This window comes from Cygnus olor, chromosome 16, assembly GCF_009769625.2.
Source record: "Cygnus olor isolate bCygOlo1 chromosome 16, bCygOlo1.pri.v2, whole genome shotgun sequence".
In the NCBI taxonomy this organism is placed as follows: Eukaryota; Metazoa; Chordata; class Aves; order Anseriformes; family Anatidae; genus Cygnus; species Cygnus olor.
Genome location: NC_049184.1, coordinates 7,915,925 through 7,933,462, shown reverse-complemented (window position 1 = coordinate 7,933,462; position 17,538 = coordinate 7,915,925). Strand labels below are relative to the sequence as shown.

Genomic DNA, 17,538 nt, shown 5'->3' with positions numbered 1-17,538 from the left:
GGAGGGGGGCGCGGGGGCGCGCACCTGCGGCGGAGCTCGGCGGGGTTCCAAGATGGCGGGCGGCACCCCGCTGAGGGGAGGGGGCGGGTGGGACACGATAGGGAGGCACGGGAGGGTTTTGTAAAAAAAAAACAACTCAGGGAGCGGGCGGGGGATGTGCCTTGGTAACCTTTGGTCTGGAGGAGCTGGGTCTTGTGTGTAAACACAGGGCTGTGGTGGCTGGAGAGCAGCGCTTCGCCCCCCTTCCTCTTCCTCCTCCTCCTCAGCCCCCGTGCTGCGCCCGGCCTGGCCTCAGGCTGTGGAGCGCCCTCTGGAGCGGGAGGTGCCCCTGCCCATGCTGGGGTATTAATCATTAATTAATTAATTGAAGAATTTAATGATCTTTAAGGTCCCTTCCAGCCCAAACCACTCTGCGATTCCTTCTGCCTTCTGTGTGGAGCTGCCAGGTCCCAGCCGCCCTGAAGGCAGGGGGCGATGCCTCAGGTGCCTGGCAGCTTGGTGCAGGAGGTGCGGCTGAGTTCGAGGATGTGTGCACGGGTTACGTGAAAGGTATTTACAGGTTACATAGAAAGTATCTGGAGGAGTGGGATAGAGGTTTGAACTCTTGCTCTCTGGGTGCGTTGAAGTCCATCCTGGCTGCAGAGTTGTCGGAGGAGTTTTTCATTTTAACTATGTGTAATATTGTGGGATCTGGTAACATGTCTGAATGGTTGGTTTCGTGGCCTGGTTTATTGGCTTTATACTGACAGGAAATCATTTTTTTCATATAAAGGCCTACTTAATTTCCTTGTTAGGGGACTGACAAACCTACATCATGGGGAGACCATTTACATTTTACAATCTGAAGAAAAAAGATTTTTCATTTACATAATTTTGCATATACAGGCAGAAAGAAAGCGCGTAGATTGATCTACTTATGTCAACAAACCTTTGAAATTATGTTTTTTCCCAGCGCATAAAACTGGTAGAAGGGAATTCAGTGTGAGGCATCCTCTTGCACGCTGTGTGCAGACTGCTGTCAGGAGTTCAAACAGCTCCTTGCGGTTGAGGCAAGGTGTGAGTGTCTAGTCAGTTCTTAAGTCTCAGCTGGTAATCAGTAATATTAAAAAAAATCCAGTACTGAATCACTTTTAAGTCGGTAATGTTTTGTACAGTTGATCTTGTCACGCCAAAGGCAAAGAAATTGCAGCTATCACTCAAGCCAAGACAAGTTGTAATTACTACAGAGGATATTGTTAATTCTTAAGTATAGTTTGCTGTCAGACAGCGTCTAGGCTAATTCTGGTCTTCCCATCCTTCGTCTAGTATGTTTTGTTTCTACTCTGCAAAATGATGAGAATCCAGCCTGCAAATTTAGATAAAATCTGCGTGTTGTAAACAGAAGGCAATAGATTACAGCTACGTGAGCAGGACTTGGATAAAACCTCCCATTTTGTCACTTTATAATTACAAAATTGGAAAGAGTTTGGACTACTTTCCATTTCTGTCTTCCACGGCGTGCTTGTCTTAGAGAGTCGTAGGAAAGCACCAAGAACACCTTTTCCAGTTGCGGATTTTTTTTTTTTTTTAAGCAATTGGTTTGCCATTTTTCTTTGGAGGAAAAGGGGGGAAGAACCTTCTGAAGATGATTTGTGCTTCAAGCCATCATGCAGTTAATTTTATTGCTATAGATTTATGGGGTATCGTCTAAGATAATTTTTTTCTATCTTGCATTCCTCAAATGGTTGGAGTTCCATTCAGTGGGTGTGGTAGCATGCTTAAGGAGTCAGGGCAAATTCATTTCAAGTCACTGAAACCAACCTAGTAAAATGTATTAATCACTGGCTTGCTTTCATCACGAGGAGCTGACGTATGAGGAAGGAATGCAATAAACAATTTGATTTCAGATGAAGGTTGGGAGAGAGGCATTTTGTGCCGGGAGTAGCACAAGTTTATAGAGCTATTTTAGTCACAATTTCTGTAAAACCTATGACTTGATCACGACTATTCATGGCACCTTTAGTTTCAGCTCCTGTGAAGTTGAAAGACAGGTTGGGTTTCCTAATCTCTGGATAGCTGGGGAAGTTTGTGGGAGGACTCTTTTTTTTTTTTTTTCCTGTTTGTTCTCATGGGGAAATTAGTTCACTAAGTCCACCGTGGAGTATAATGAGATGCTTCTTTCCCATCTCAATATTTCCCACTTCTTAATTGGAGTGGAATTCCATACAGCCCTCCTGGGAGTTGAAAGAATACTTCTAAGAATAAAAAATGTCTACCAGCATATATTGACTGTTATTGATGACCTACCAAATCTTTTACTGTGTAACTCAGAGCTTATGCTCTTTTTACATTTAACTTCAGCTATTTTTTATTTATACAAGACAGTGCTTGCTCATTAGATCAAGCAGGTGGCAATCTGATTAAATACTGGAGTTGAGAGGTTTTTTTCTATGGGAAGAGAAGTTTTATTTTAAAATGATAATAAGGTCATATTGCAGATTCTACTCCTTTCTTTTCACAAATAGAATTTGTAGGCTTTCTTTTTGATACATTCATCTTGTATAGCAGTTATATTTCCCTGCAAAGAGTGGAGTTCTCAAGAACAGTGTATATGCTTGGATAGCTTTGTTTTCAGAATGCTAGGGATATGTGTGACGTCAAATTGTTTTTCCTTTTCCCTTGCTAGGTACAGGCAAGCCATTCTTGTTGTAGAGGTATCTGATGTTCACAAATGCAAATAATGTTGTAAAGCACTATTTATGGGTACTCATGAAGCCATGGAACATTACGTTCTGTTATTTTCATAATATTCTGTTAACTCTTGTGATCCTGGAGTAGGATCCCTGAATTTACAAATGTTGCATTATATAGAAAGAATTTGGGAAGGGTAGTTTGTTATATTTTATCTCCATGAAATACAATCCGTACCAACAGCACTATACAAACACAAGCACAAAGCTCATCAAGTAAACCCCATTACATAGCAGTTTAGTTAACTTATTAAGAACAGTAATATTTAAATAGTGCATGTATGATAAGAACTGAATTCTTATCCTGGAATTGTGATACTTGGTGCCACGTACATTTTAAGGGGGGGTTGGGAGGATTTTTGTTTTGCTTTGCTTTTTAGTAACGGATGTATTTTTTTTTTTTTAACTGCATATCTATAAAATGACTTCCAGCACGGAAGTAGTGATATAATAGTATGTTGCTTTTCCTGTATGCAAATCAGCAATACAATACAATCCTACCAACAGTACAGCGGTTGTACAGGTGCAAGTATATAGTTAGAAACCATGCTGCTGCTAGATCTGCGTAGGTCAATAGATAACACTTTGGTATTTCCTTCCCTAAGGTAGTATATGAACGTTAGTTATTTATCTCTCCAGTACTCACTAGTTTTGATCTAGAATTTGGAAAAAATATGATGGATCAAAGGAATAATTGCTCAGAATTTTCTTCTAGGCTTCCTGTTGGTAGAGTTTGGAATTTTAGTTTTTGTCTTAAAGAGAGAATTAGATAAAAAGCTCCACTTAATAAACTTTTTGGAGTAAAGACTTTGCTTTTAAGCTTGTCTCGAAAGCAATTTCCTGCTACTGGTGGATAAAAATGCCCCCTGCTAGCAGCTGCAGCCTGGAATAAATGCTGCTTTAAGTGCTTTCTGCTGAATAATGGGAACTTAACTCTTTTTACTACAAAGGAATGTTTTTAGACAGAATGGTGTTTGATAGATCTTAAAATTACTTGTGACTACCCATGGTATGCTTAACAGAGCAAATCAGCATGCTTTGCCAGTGGTTAAAAGTAATTAATTACCTATCAAACACGCAGGTAACATTTGAGCTCTAAAGCTGCCAAGCTGCTGTGGATCCGGACAGTTTCATCTTTTACACATCGGGCTCCTGTTACACAGCTGGGCTGCAGCGTTGTTATACCCTCTCTTCCTCCGGGGTACGAGGTTTAAGCACTCGGCATGATTTGGCTGCCAGCACTCGGCAGCGTTTGCAAACCCTTTCGCAAACCTCCCGCGTTTACAGTCGCGGACGTGCTTCCCGAAATCTTGCACTTAACTCCCATTTCCTAGGCTCCCGTACTCTTGTCTAGGAGGAGGCTGCTTTCGGAGCTGCCAGAAGCAGATGTCCAGCTGCTTGGCGAGGAGGGGCTGAAGCAGGGCCGGCCGCGTGGCTGCCCGTGACAGCGGCAAGCAGCTGCACGAAGCACAGCGGCACCCGCCCGCTGCTCGGTACTGGGCTCGGTGCCGCCGCTCCTCCCGCCTGCTGCTGCGGGCGGCGCGGGGCGGGGCCCGACGCGCGGGCGGGGCTTACGGCAGGCCACGCCCCCCCGCCAAACTCCACCCCAACACCAGGCCCCGCCCCCCGGCGGCGCGGCGGGAAGTGCCAGCAGGGGGCGGTGCCGGGCCGCGGGGCCCTGAGCCCCGTTTCGGGGAGCTGAGAGCAATCGGCGCGTTGAGGCCGTGGAAATGACTGCAGGCTTTTTGTTCGGAGTGCGTTGTGAGCACACATGAGCGAGGAGAACCCGGTGTGAAGCTACGGAGTTGAGGCAGGCAGACGTGTATGTGCTGACATAATAGGGCTGTCACTGCTTATAACCAAGTAGTACTGATCCACTGGTAGTAAGTAGAAATAGAAAAGGGCAAGCTGGGAAGAGCAGCAAAGCAATTCAGTTTTTCCATGTATGTCACATTTGGAAATACTGAGTCCATGTGAGTTCAGCCACTGTCACAGTCCTGTTCAGCTTTTAGAGCGTATTCTCTGCTTCTGTTGGCCCATCTTCTAGTTTCCCTCCTGAGTTATAACACCATGAACTAGAAATTCCAGTGCAGGCAGATGGATGTACAAAGAAGCAAAAACTCAAATGCTTAGAATTCTGGATCCATGTAACTACAGTTTAATCTTATTATAACACACTCTCAGAAACTCTTGGTAAATATTCTTTATATAGGGATGGTGTGCTTGAACGTCTGAAGTTTGTTGTGTTATAGTAACAAAGGTGCCTAGCCAACGTATTGACAATCTATGCAGATTACTTCATATTAATTAACATTGAAGTAGCATTTTAAAATGAAAAGAATGCAAAATAGAGAAGGGTGGTATGGAGAGACAAGGAACTGTTAGCATACATATTGCTTGCACCAAGAGCTGCAAGAAGAATGATTGTTTTCTCCAGGTTAGCCTGGGGTAAAGGACCATATTAAGACTGCTAACTAGGTTATTAGCTGAGCTATTAGCTACTGCTAGTGTAAACAGAGGTATGGCTTACAGGAGCCTTTGTTAAAAGTCAGTTTAGTCTGGATCTTCCTGAGTAGCCTGGTCTACTCAGAGTTTTCTGTCTATAGTTCAGTTGGTTTAGAGACCAAATAAGAATGACTTAAGTCAGTACTTAAACAATAACATTGTTTAAAATCAATCTGATAATTATTAAAATTGTTTAAAGTGAATGCGATTCTTCCAGAACACTGGTGTGGCTGGAACAGTCAATGTATAGTATTTTTTGCAACTGTTCTGAATATTTCATTGCAGAATGATCTGTGTGTATCATTGGCACGTGACTTGATGGATGTCAAGTGGCTGAATTAATATTTGTGAGGTGCTTTGAGATTACTGGAGAAAACATACTCGCATTTTTAGTGGCCCTTTAGGTCTGAGAGACATCAGAATGTGTTTTATTTTTTTCTTCGTAAATATTATAATGGTGGCAGCAATTGAGTATTTACTGCTTTTTATATGCGTGAGAATACCAAACATATGTATTTTTAAAGGAAATTCCAGAAGACTGTGAAACTAGCTTGTAACAATAGTTTTTAGGTTTGTATCCATTGTTTTCAAGAATATGTAAATTGTTACATTATAGAACTCACTTTGAGCCCTGCTACATAATTAGCTGCACTAAACATCAGTATTCAATTTGGAAAATCTGTAGCCAAGTGTTTTATTACAATTTCATGGAAAAGGAGAGAATGTGAACAAAACCGTTGAGCAAATAATCTGAAATGCAGTTAAAAATAATGAAAACCAAGCACCAGCCACATAAACACACCAGATGAAGACACAGCAAATGAAGATCATAAAAAATAAACTGGAATAAAAACACATACGACCAATCCTCAGCTGAACTAAATATGGACATCTGCAGAGGGAGTGATGGAACTTCGGTCATTTGCGTTAGCTGAGGGTGTGGTCTGTGCAATTTATTATAAGTCATGAGGAAATGACAGTAACAGTAAAGGTTTTTCGGTCAACAGCAGTTGTGTAGGGCTCCTGCAGAGATTTGGTGTTCTGACAAACGTCCTCCTGCAAATCCAGTTAAGTTGCTTTAAAATAGCCCCTGTGTGCTCCACCCTGCTGCGTGGCTGGCACACTGAGACGTGAGTCCACGCTGTTATGGCTGCAGTCCTCAGCCCAGGTTTTAGCATAGCCCTGTGCTGTGTGAGCTGATCCGATACAGCTCACGCTGCCGGGCCTGAGGCAGGAGCACGCAGCCAGCTCTGCTGACCCCCCTGTAAGACTAGTAACCCCAAGCAGAGGCCGGCCATGTGGCTTGCTCCATTTTAGACTGCTGTAGTTGTATTTGCCAGGGGGATGCTTCTTCGAGCAGTGTGATTGATCTTAAAACCCTCAAATACTGGGAAAGGCGAGAGAACAATAAGTAGAGTTACAGTTCTTAGAATATGTAATGTTGTTACATGTACAAGTCCATGTATTTACATCTCCCTGCAGTTTGTCTTGCTAGGAACATCAGTTCTGCAGTTTGTCTCATCCGTGGTGTATCACTGTTGCCTTTTTCAGCCCTCCAAGCACCTATCGGTTTCAAGATCAGGTATGAAAACCACTTTGACTTGCATTTCAACACTGTTCATTCTAAAGCATATTAAACCGAAAGTGCTTGAGTTATTTGTTCAGCTGACTCCATCAGCCCATCTGTTCTTGTCTCCTATTGCTCTCACCTTCATGTGTGTTCATTCCCTCCTGCATCTTCTTAAAACCATGCTTTTTTCAGTTATGTGAGAGATCTTTCCTTTTCAAGGCTTTCATTTAAGCAACATCATAAAGTACTGTAAAAGAGCAATAACTCTGCCCTGACAGGTTCTTGTGGGGGATCTGTGGTCATCTGGTGCTTTGGGAGCTTTAGCTTGTGTTTTATCCTCCCGAGACAGGATCGTAGGAGAGCCTACTGCGTGTCCTAGGTCTTGCTGAACGTGATCAGAAGGGGAGCAAACATGTTTAGTAATAAAGTTATCTTACAAGCACATCCAACTTCCGTACAGTCAGCTCATTTGCTTCGCGGGGAGCGTCAAGCTTCCTGTGCTGTCAGTCAATCAACTTGCTGACTCCGCGGGGAAATGGTGAAAAAACAGGTGAAAGTGAAAGAGGGATGAGACACACCGTAATTAATACAAGGTGCTGTGCCCAGGGCAGGAACGCAGTTGTGCGTTGGTGTTTACAAAAGGCCTGGCAAGGCATTGTTCAAAAGAAAAGAGATGTGATTGTGTGGGTTCAGACGGTGAGGCAGGGAACCTGGGAGGATCTCGTCCTGCTTTCTACATCACAAATTCACATCTTTTTGCCAGGCTTCTGTGGAAGGAGTCCTGAAAACAAGCAGAAGGGAGCTCATTCTGGAGGAGCAGTGCCTGCCTGAGGAAGCAACGAGGTCAGTAGTGGGTGCAGCAGAAAGGGCTTGGGTTAGCAAAGAATGAACAGAGCGAACGACACATGTGCGGTAATAGAAAACCTCTGGGAGGACGGGATGGAGAAGGGGAAGAGGCGATAGGAGAAGGAAAGATGCTGCTTAGGGAAAGGCTGATGGGGGCTGGAGGAAGATGGTGAGGAGAGCAGGGGCAGGAGGGATGCCGGGGGGACAGGGGTGGGTGGCCCTGCGTGCGGAGCCCCTTTGCCCCGGCCCTGCGGCGCGGTGGGGCCGGCGCTGAAGCAGCTGGAGCAAGCGAGGGGGCGCTTGGGATGCTCCCTGATTAATAGCAGAGGGTCCGGGCCGTGACCGCAAGCTCGGCATGTGCCGGAGCCTCGCTGCACTTTCCCAGCCCCCCCCCCAGGATGAGGGGGGTCGGAGGGAGGGAGGAAGGGAGGCAGCGAGCGGGACGGGGCGATCGGCAGCCAGCTGCGAGCCAGCAGCGCTCCGGAGCCGCGGCTTCCTGGAAGCGGAGCCCGGCCGGGCGGCAGCCGGCGGCGATAAGCGGCGGCTGGCGGAGCCCTCCCGGCGGCACGGCCTCTGCGAGCCCGCAGGTAAGGCAGCACCTGGCCGCACAACCGGGTCCGCGGGGCTGCGGCTGGCGGGGGGAGAAGCAGGGTCCCGGTCCCGGTGGCGGTCCCGGTGGAGGAACGGGCGGCCGAGAGCCGCGGGGCAACCGGGAGGCACCGGCACCGCAGCGGGGAGAGCTGCGGGAAACCCACAAGGGCCGCCCGGCCCCTCCAGGAGGCTGCCCGGCCCCTCCAGCGGGGGCGCCTCCGGAGAGCCGTGAGCAGGCAAGCGTCGAGCCCTCCTGCAGGAGCGGGGGGGTGCGGTGGTGGTTTAGCCAGCGGTAAGCGCGTTCCTGCCAGGAGACACCCGGGAACCCCTCAGGAGCTGAATGCCTGGCTGGAGCAGGTGGAAAAGTCAGAGGAGCAGGGCAATGTTTATGCCATCCTGCGGGGGTTGTGTTTTGGAGGTGTCGCTGTATGGGCTGGTAATATTTTTGTAAGCTCTTTTCGACTGTGTAGAGGTTGTATTTTATTTGCTCATAAATATGGATTGAGGTTTTGGATTATGGCCCGGTTACGTTTTGCTTCAGACAGAGTTTACTTTCCCCTTTCAATAAGTTTTAAATACATTGGGCCATATGGAAATTGACTTGTTCATCAACCCAAGAAAGTTGAACGAATTTGGAAAATAATGTTACATAATTCTTGAGCGTGCGAGTATCGAACCAGAGTCAGAGCAGCAGTACTCAAAACTCCCGATTCAGTCATTCACTTAGTTGGTAACAAGACTTAATCTGTCTCTACCAGTGTTTTCACAGCTGTAAAATGGGAGCTACACCTTTTAATGAGGGGCATTACATAATCTTTTTGGAAAGACTTTACTGAAAAAAAAAAAGCATAGTAATGATCATTTTAGATTGTGTAAGGGTAGTAAACAACGCAACATACATCTGAGGGAACATTTTATGTTGAATGGAGAGGTGTCTGAGAAAGATGTGGTGTCTAGTGGAACATGAACATTAGAAACTTCTCTGTAATGTTCGTTTCTTATGCAGTTGCTCAGTTACATGCTGCTGCTCTGAATTCTGCAGAGTGGATGACATAAGCACTACATGTAATAGAGCCCAAATGGGAAGGAGGTGTTACCGAGTAGCAGACCAAGCCCACTTCGTGCCCCACGTCTAGAGAGAAACTTATCAGGGATGCAACACGTGCAATATGGTAGTGAGCAGCTAGCTTGTTAATTTTTTCTGCCAGTTAGATTCTGAATATTGTTTAGAGGAATGAAAGGGCGTCCATGAGACAACAGGTTCTGTGTCCTATCCTATGCTCAATTCTAGAGTCAGTAACTGAAGTGAAGGAGTGGCATTTCTGTTAACAGCACGAAGCCAAGAATGGTGAAATATAGGCCAAACAGTGAGTTATGTAATGCTATTCCCTAAAGGGTAGTATAAAGACGAGATGATTTCCTTATGTCAAGATGAAGAGAAGCAGCAGAGTTGCTCTGCAATGTTCGCTCCAGCCCTGGGTTCCTTAGGATCAATCCAGGCAGGGACCTGAGACCTCATAATAGCAGATCAACCAGTGTCACTTTATTCCCTTCCACAGCTAATTCCTCTGCAAATACTCCTTTACAGTGTGCTTATAAAGAACCTGAGAAGTGGAGTGGGGCCATTATAGCTAAAAAGGAAGTCAGTCTATTGGGAGGGGAAAGTTACAATTGTAATGTGTCTCTCTCGAGGGCTTGAAGAATGATAATGTGGAATTGTAGTGCACCAGGACAAAAGAGAAAGTTATAGAAAGTATAGAAAGTTATGCAAAACAAAGCAAGGGAATGAGACATGTCTCAGAGGGGTTGTTAATCATGCCCTTTGGATGAAATAAATAGTAAGGCTACATTGGAAGAGTAGATATTTTATGTAAAATAGTGAGTTTAATATTAGTTTAATATATACACTTGCTGTTAGCCAAAAGACTGAGAAAAAGGGAACAGACAGAGTTGAATTATCCAGATTGTTATTGACCAGAACTGGATTTTGGAAGGTGACTGGCTGGTGACAATCCAAAATTATACAGACAGCAAGTCTTGCAAAGACCATCAGCAGGCCTTTAATGACTACAGGTGCTCAGGGTCCTGGGTTTAATTCTGATCTTAAGATGACGCCTCCACTAGTCCAAGAGGGACGTAAAGGTCTGTTTCTGACTTACCAGTTTTTATCCACTTTTTCCAACTTTTCCATTTCTGTTGCCAGTTTATTCTCCCTAAGTGCAGATTGCTTTAAACTAATATGTCTTCAAAGACATAGTGCCTGAAACCATAATTTCTATTCAACGTTTTAGGAAAAAAACACAACTTGGTTTTCAGCCAGTCAGTGCATTTAATCATTACTAATTTAGAGGATCAGAATACCAGACAATCTCGCTTTCTTTGTCACTAATACAGAAAATACTGTAAGTGTAGTTAACAAACCATTTTGTATGTAATTGATCTAGGTTTGAACTTGGCTATTTCTGGTTAAATAATGAAATCTGTTTCATGGGGAACTTAAAATGCAATTATTGCAAAAGTAACTGTGTCAGTGATATTTTCTTATCCATCAGATATGTTCTCTCCATTAATTCATCCCTGATTTGCTTGATGGAGTAGCAAAAATCTATTTTCAGTAATTTTTTTTTTAACTCCTGCTATTCCAGGCTGAAAGTGCAATAGTCCTTGCAAACTGCTCTGGTTCTTAAATCATGGAGTGAGATCCACTGTAGTGTTGACATCTTACGGTGTCAATCTCAATCGAACTGTAAAATGCCCCTAATAACTTGCCTTGGAGTATAGTCTTACAGTTTATTAGAGATTAAAAAAAATGTTCATATGCTAATTTACAGCCCCAAGTTCAGTTTGCTAAGTTTTTATTCCTGTTTTTCTTTCCTTTCTCTAGAACTAAATTGTTCAGAATACAGGTTCTCAGAATGCTGGCAGGCTGAAGCTGGCATCTCTAAAACATAAACAAAGTGTTAATAGGTTCCTATAATTTCAAGTAAGAAAGATCTGTTGGTCCTCAACAGCTTAGAGAGCCAAGGACTGCATGCATCAGTATGGGCAACAAGCAGTAGAGGCATTCACATCTAACAGACGCTTCAGACATTCTGGCCTTATGTGCTCCTGACATATCTCATCTGTAAAATGGTGATAGTACAGTAATGTTTACATAGTATTGGAGAGATGATAAGAAATCAATATCAAGCGTTCTCAACGATGTAGGGCAAGTTACGTTTATGATTAAGAATGAACCTTGTTCCTCTTAGCTGAATATTTTCCTCACATTTTTCATATGGTAGGAGCAGCAGTAACAAAGCACTCATCATTTTATTTAAAAAAAAAAAAAAAAGGCTCATAGAATGTGTGCTCACAACAGTTTCCTCTAACCATTGTAGGAACATTTTAAAACTCGTACTTTTAAGCTATGCATAAGTATTGATAGTTAACAGTATGTGCGTCTATGAAGGAGGAAAGGGTTATACGATTACATGTATTTGCAGATCTCTTTGCTTCACTTTCTTGCAGACCAGAACAACAACATAACTTTCTTCTTTCAGGATAGTTAATGTTCTGGCCCAGAATTATAGCACCAGATGTGTTGCCACAGAAACAATTTAAAAGGAGAAGGAATCACAAGCGAGTTGTCTTTCTAATGGAAAATGTAAAAGCAGTATTAATGTTTTAGAGCATGTCATTGGTTTTCTACGTGTGTTATATGTTTGTGCATGAGAGAATAAGGAAGAATTGTACTTTTTTTGTTTTGTCCATCTGTTATTGTTTTAAAAGCTCTATACAGGGTCGAAAATTGAAAAATACAGTATAATGGACATGTTACATACCTCAGAGACATTTTTTATTAAATCCTGATTCATTTTTAGAAACATTTTCCTTGAAAAGTGTGCAGTGTGCTTGCAGATTTACTTAGCTCCACTTGCAGCATGCTTTGGAAAATATTTCCAGTAACAGTTGTTTCTGTTAAAGTAAGGAAACATATTCAACTATATAAAATTATCCCAGATTTTGATGCTGAGAATTAATAGCACATTCTTACTTACTGTAGTTGACATGCTGATGAAAAGAAGGAATGTATATAGGAAATATTTTGATTTAATCTTGCCTAGGAAGGCTTAAAGCAACCAGAGCCCTGGATTTTAGCTAGCACTTCTTTTACTCTGAATAGTTGCCATAGGGTAGTCTATTCAACATATTGTTTTCTCAACTGTTATGAAAATATTCATCTGGACAAAATGCAACATAAATTGCCTTAATATCTCCTTTTCACTTTGACCACAGAAGGGCATCTTTTTTTCCTACCGTTTTGTACGCTGTTTGGGGGTAGAATAACAAGAAAAACATCCATGAAGGCCAGAACTGCAGCAGAACAGGTTGGCGCCTATAATTGTATTGGAAACTCTGCAGATATGGATACATTTTGTATTTACAGAAGGAGATTTTTCTTGAATTTAGGCTGATTTTATTTAATTTAAGAAAAATGCTGACAGAATTGTATCTGTACTAGGATTTCATTTTACTCAAAGACTTGTCATAAAATACAGTGTCTGTAACTAACATTGGTGGGCATTTCTTTTATGAAAAGACTGAAAAAAAATCTTGTATGACTTTCCCTGAAAAATCAGGGAAAATTTTAAAAAAGGCCTTAATCCACACATAGAGACTTGTTTCCACAGTTATTTGTCATATATGCTGTTGGAAGTTATTTCTCCTTGCAAATTTTGAAATACAACTGTCTGGGTAGATGAAGAAAACATAATTGCGTTTATCTTACCAAAATCCAGGGTGAAGCTCATGTTGTTTTGAAGTGATGGAAAAACATGATTATGTGCATCTTTGTGCATAATGCTAACTGGTGATTTTGGAGGATAATAAGCATAGACTGTTATCCTGAGGAGCCTTTTTTATTATTTATTTATTCATTTATTCATTACTTGCTGTCTGTGAAATATGTATTTTTAAAATCTTATTTTACAGTGTAGCATTGTTTTTTGTATAACCATACTTTTAAATGTGTCTCAGTTTGGAAATACATATTTTATTCCCTTTGTTCCTTATCCTTTATACAACTCTAGCATTTTTACTTTTCCATTGTTGAAAATTACTTATAACAGAAGTATTGGAATATGTCAATGTATACAGGAGTTATGAACAGTTACGTAAGCTTATGAAAAAATGTTCCACCTCTTTATAAGTGTCCTACAGGAGTAATCTTTTGAAACCTATCAGTTTTGGAATTAGAGTGCATACCATGTCACACATTTGAGTTTTGGCAGGTTCACAGGCATGTACATCACCAAACAAGATGTGCCATAAAGATAAGAAATGCATTTCTCTCTTGCATTCCTTATTCGGGCAGAGCTCCAATTTTGGGTGTGGAAGGAATGCAGAGCTGGGCCTAGCGCTTGTGGCTGCACAGGTTAGGAGTGAACTTTCAGTGTAAAATCTGGATCTGAAAATGCATCCATATTTTGCTAGAAGACCACAGTTATTTAAATCCAGGTTTCTGGTTTGAGTGTTCTTTGGGGTTGAATCAGTCCTTGTTTGCAAGCTGATCCAGACATCCCCGTAATTAGTTCACATCCCTTCTGTTTGATTCCATGAGGAGACAGGTTAGTCTGTCTTTAGGTGGTAGAGATTTCCCAGACAGATATTGTAAACTTGAAATATAGGTACTTGTAATTTTCTTTAAAATGTCCTTTGGGCCTGAAATTTCTTGTGCTTGGTTTCAATCCAGTGTTGAATAAGACTGGAAAGTCTGAATAATGTCAGTTCAGCTGCATTTGAGTTATTCAAGTGCATTTTAAAAATATGTACTTTCCACTTACATTTTTTCCATAATTCTTTGCACTCACGTAACCTCTGTCTTATTATTTAAATTGCCACAGACGTGAAGAGGAAAAAATCATTCTCCAGTACCAGGACTCAACAGATAATCAAATAGGGAGGCAGTTGAAAGACCTCAGTGTACTTTAAAGTCATAATGTTTACTGCTTTATTGTTAGCATGAATAGGTTTACATTTCTAGTAGTGCAGACAAAATACAATATAAATAACTTCCAGTTTTCCTGTGCACTGCATTTCCGCAGTGTTTGCATTCTGAAACTGAAATTTTGCAAGAAGAGTTTGGGTTTCTCTAGATTGTGAGGAAGGATTTTATATGATGAGATCCGTAAAGTCAAAGTGGTAGGCCACAGTTTTCCCAAAGATTTGATGCACGTTCCAAATGCATATGTAGCTGATGGAGCAGTTATCAAAATTTATCTTCTCATTTGTGTGAAAATGTGGCTAATACTTGATCTATACAGAAAATTCGTAGGCTTTTCTCAAGTTGGAAAGATTCATAGCTATTTAGCTGGTACCTGTGTACCTGCTGTGTTTTGTTTGTTTTTATAATGGAAGATAAAAACATAAATGCAGTTACAATGGATGGATCATGTTCAAAAATGCTTCAGTTTAGTTCTGTCAATAACATAACAGTTTTAACATCACTTTGTTTGTTAACTGAGCATTAGAGTGTGCCTTTTTACATGCTTTTAGTACATTAGTTTATGCATAGACTTCATGAAAATCTGTCCCTATGCTTTTGTTATTCAGCGTCTGAAATGGAAGGCCACAGAGGGATCTTGAAGGTACTGGCACCTTTCAAGGGAGTCCTGTATGTAGAAAGCTGACAGGAAATACTACTTTAATTAACCACAACTCCCAGTGAAACAATGGACCTATCCCTTGTGTAACTCTGAAGTCATTGGATCTTATTCCTAATTCCACTGAGGCCGAGTTGTGCCCCTCCCTTTTTCTGAAGTGTTCACATGCCAATGTGTTGTGCAACCAACATAATTTGTTAACAAATGAAGAATTTAAATAACCTTAAGAAATCTGTGCAGGCATCCCAGCAGCCTGTAAACAAACATCAGAAGTACAAAACAAGTAAGTAGCGGTGCAAAGTACCTTAAAATTGTTTGAGCACAGGTTCTTCAAGAACAACACAAGTCTAAGGCATATATGCTCTGAAAGAGAAGGTTTGGAAAAGATCATGTACTGCATCTTCTGGTAAATCCAGACATAGTTTCTGTATCTACACGGCCTAACTTTTGTCTCCAGAGCTGTAGTAATACATGGTGAATCTTTTCCCACTGTGTGTGTGAATTTACTTGCATCCTAGTTTAATTTAAAGCAATGAGCAAGTATACTATGACCTCTAGTCATAGACCTCTCTCTCAAGTAAACCAAGTCATATGGAGCAAAACGCCGTTTTGTCTGTTACAACATTGAATGGACTGTGTGTCATTGCTGCTGTAAGCGTGTCTGGATTTAATTCTGGATCTGGATTTGTGTATTGCTGGGATTGCTTGTCAACACATGTATATTGTATCTGAATGGCCTTTTCTGAATTTTGAAGAGTACCCAAGTGATTTTCTGCCAGTATGGTCTCCAGGCTGTGCATTCTCAATGATGATTCAGTAGAGGATCACAAATGTGAGTTCGTAAGGTCAATGATCCATGTGCTGATGTTTGGAGGGTCATAGTGCAAGTGTGGGAAAACTGCCAGGGGTTATAAAACATCACAGGGACATACAGTTCTATCGACTGCCTCTTCAGCCAGGCATGGTTTTTCATTAATGGGAAGGCTTATCCCTGTGAAGCTTATAGTGCTGTTCAGCATTCTGGACACTGCTGCCATCATATCAGGCTCATCTGGTAAGATGTGTGGTATCTGTCTTTCACAAATCATGCCTGTCTGATGCCAGAAAATCAGGTCATTACACACATTGTTTAATATCACTGGAATCATAACAATACTGTTGTATTTAAGTGTTTTGCCTGTGTGCTGTCCTGAAATTTAAAGCTATTTGATGGTGATCTCATCTATCACCAGAACTCCTTAAATTGTCAGTCTAGCAATAGCTACATGAACATCAGCTATGCATTTGGCCATCTATTTTTGTGTTAGATCTCTTTGCCACTCCAACAACTGTAACTGAATACAAACCCGATTGTCATTTTCTTACATACCATGTTTTGAAGGTGACTGTTGTTTGACCTTGTTCTGTTTGGACATTGGAAGCTGATGAACTAAGGATCAGTATGTACAGTGACCCGGTTGACACCTTGTGTCTTTTGCTCATTGGTCTTGGGTGACAGCTCTTCATGTTCTTGAGTCAGTGTGCGCGTTAGCATTCTAATTCACTCCATCCATCTTGAAAGGGAGCTAAGAGAACTCGCTTACAGGGGGATCTGTTTTTTGAAGTGGTGCAATCCTATTCTGCAAGGGTGGTCTGAAGTGTAATTGGCTTGTAGGTAAGTATTAAAGTCTGGGTAACATAGATGAAGTCAATTTGCATCACAAAAATAGTTACTATTTTATGAGGCATGAAGGATTTACCCACAGATTTTTTTTATAAACTGAGGATTTTAGTTGCTCTATACTTGTCTTGTAGCCATAGTAATCTGTTCTGCGCTTAAATGTAGTACTGCTGTATCTTTGTCTCAGATGAGTTTTTTAATGGTATAGCCACATGACATTAAAAGCGTTTGCAGCTATATTGATATGGCAGAGTTGTATGCCAATGTAATTTGTTCCTTTTTCCTGATGTTTTATAGCTGTATATCTGTACTAACAATGTCCTTGCAGCACCTTAAGTGACATAAGTAATAAGCCCTTCTCTCTATCTGTTAAGTCCCTGTCTGTGTTGCAGATTCCTGCCCTCATAGCTAGTTGGTTAAGGATTGTTCGTCAAAGATACCATTTTTCATATGGCTGAATTAGCAAAAGACACAAGTATAGAAGCAGTTATGGTGCACAGTAAACGTGTAGTTCTACTTGTTTTGAATCTGAAGGATGGTTTTAACTATGCTGCTAGAAAGCACAGCCTTGCTAGATTGCTTTGTTCATTCCAGGAGCACTTCGGTAGTAAATAATACCTATATTCTTGATAGCAGTGAGGTGCTGATAGTGTAAATATAGACAGAAAATGTCCACATTGGAGGATTTTTTTTAATTTACATTATCTTCTACTAATACCTTTCAAAACTATACTAGATGTATTACACACCCAAAGTTTTTTTGTGTAGTAGGTTTTTTTTTTTTTTTGTCTCTATAAAAGATTTGTGCTACAAAGTTTCTGGCATAGCTGTGAGTGCTAAGAGGAATGCTAAAAAATAAAATCCGTGAAGATTTAGCTATGCTAGCAAAATGCTCACATAAAATACTCCTTTTGCCAGGATTGCCTGTGTCGTTTGGGGACTGAGGTAGCTAAAAACTGGCAGGAGAACTCAGTTATCTCTTCTGTGGGAATT

The 17,538-nt window shown here is 41.6% G+C and overlaps 1 protein-coding gene across 7 annotated transcripts in view; it reads left to right on the top strand.

Annotated features, from left to right (window-relative positions):
- Positions 1-134: 134 nt before the first annotated feature.
- RIPOR3 (RIPOR family member 3) overlaps positions 135-17,538 on the top strand; it is a 58,590-nt gene continuing 41,186 nt past the window's right edge. Inside the window, exons 1-4 of one of the 7 annotated variants that reach the window (XM_040576432.1) lie at positions 135-549; positions 6,717-6,816; positions 7,568-7,647; positions 12,520-12,611. The gene's annotated coding sequence lies outside the window, so the exon portion shown is untranslated. Of the gene's footprint in view, positions 550-6,382; positions 6,817-7,274; positions 7,398-7,567; positions 7,648-7,693; positions 8,238-8,613; positions 9,414-12,519; positions 12,612-17,538 lie in introns of those variants that run through there. The other 6 variants (XM_040576428.1, XM_040576433.1, XM_040576431.1 and 3 more) reach the window with 6 other exon arrangements.